The following is a 1,439-nucleotide window of genomic DNA, read 5'->3' as shown; positions in this document are numbered from 1 at the left end:
TTCAAATTATCAATTGATTCTAGTAAGTTTCACTGTGTGAAATATAAAATCAGCACATATAAATATAAAATATATAACTATATATAACATAATATAATAGCACATGTTTTGCATTGTTCTGTTTTCGTTAGGGTATCAAAAGCAACTCTGTTTTAAAGTATTATTCCATTATCTCTACCTCAGTGTTTGGTAGAGTTAGACTTAAACCTTTACCTTTTGTAGATTTACAGACTGAAGGCAAGAGGAACCATTACCAATTTATGGCCTAATATCAAGGAGAAACATATGGACTTCTCCTGGAGCTATGAAAATATTTGGTGATAGAAAAGCATTCGTCTAAGTTCCTGCCTGGTTGGAAGGTAGACAGGCCAGGACATTAGGTAATCATGCATATGAACAATTTTTTCACCTTCTTGGCTTTAGCTACTTTTGAAATGGTAGGTATAATAAAAAATTATATTTTGATAAAAACCTTCTAGTCTGAAAAGTTCTGTCTGAAATATTCATCTTTCTATTATCCCTTGGAACTAAGATTTGTTTTGTTCAAGTAAAACAATTTACACTATCAGGGTAAGATATTCTGGTTGGTCTGATATTACATGGAAGAATGGTAAAGTGTCAAGTAGACATTTGTGCCAATGAGACTTCATTTGGGAAAATTTCAGCTGCAGAAGTTTAGAAGTAGCTCTTAAGAAAGGCTTACTTTGAATCTGTTAGCTACACAGAGCTAACTCAGTTGGATAAATAAGTACTTGAAAAAGCCATCCCCTTTGGTCCTAGCTAAAAATGCTTCAAAGTATGATTAAATCTAAAATGAAAAAGATTTAAAATAGTCATTGACAAAAAAATTGCAAACGTGAGCAATCAATTGAACAATATAATTATTTTCCATTATACACAGAATTTCAGGGAAAGAAGATCAGTAGCATTGTTAGGAACAATAATGTTTCCTTGTTACAAATAGGCACCCAAGGATATAATCCTGTATAAATATTGCATCATTAACTACCTAAATTTAGAGGACATTATATGCTTCAGCAACACATATATCAAAATTACACCAATACAGAGATTAACATGGCAATTGCAAAGGATGATATGAAAATCTGTGAATTGTTCCATAATTTTCATTCTTCAGATGCAAGAAATGAAAAACAATTATTAAAAAGTTGATTACAAAATTACAAGTGTAACAATACATGTAATTCATATAAATAAAAGTTAGTTTGACATCAGTGTATTAAATCTTCACCTTAGAAAGGCCTTTACATTGCATAATCTTTATAAAACTTTTAAAATTAGACAACATTGTCATTTTATTCCAAAGAAATATACTATAAAGACCTAGTAAAAAAGGAATCTTAAACTGTTTTGGTATGGAATGCAATCTGAAAGGACACATTTATTAATGAACCTATATGTTATAAAACAATGTAGTA

At 30.0% G+C, this 1,439-nt stretch overlaps 1 pseudogene; it reads left to right on the top strand.

Moving 5' to 3' along the window:
• The first annotated feature begins 1,029 nt into the window (after nucleotides 1-1,029).
• Nucleotides 1,030-1,128, top strand: LOC122121127 (annotated as a pseudogene).
• The last annotated feature ends 311 nt before the right edge of the window (nucleotides 1,129-1,439 follow it).

Source organism: Dipodomys spectabilis, unplaced genomic scaffold (genome assembly GCF_019054845.1).
Source record: "Dipodomys spectabilis isolate Male_0828 unplaced genomic scaffold, ASM1905484v1 ptg000183l, whole genome shotgun sequence".
NCBI lineage: Eukaryota > Metazoa > Chordata > Mammalia > Rodentia > Heteromyidae > Dipodomys > Dipodomys spectabilis.
The sequence above is the reverse complement of the archived record's forward strand: the minus strand, read 5'-3'. Positions and strand labels throughout refer to the sequence as shown.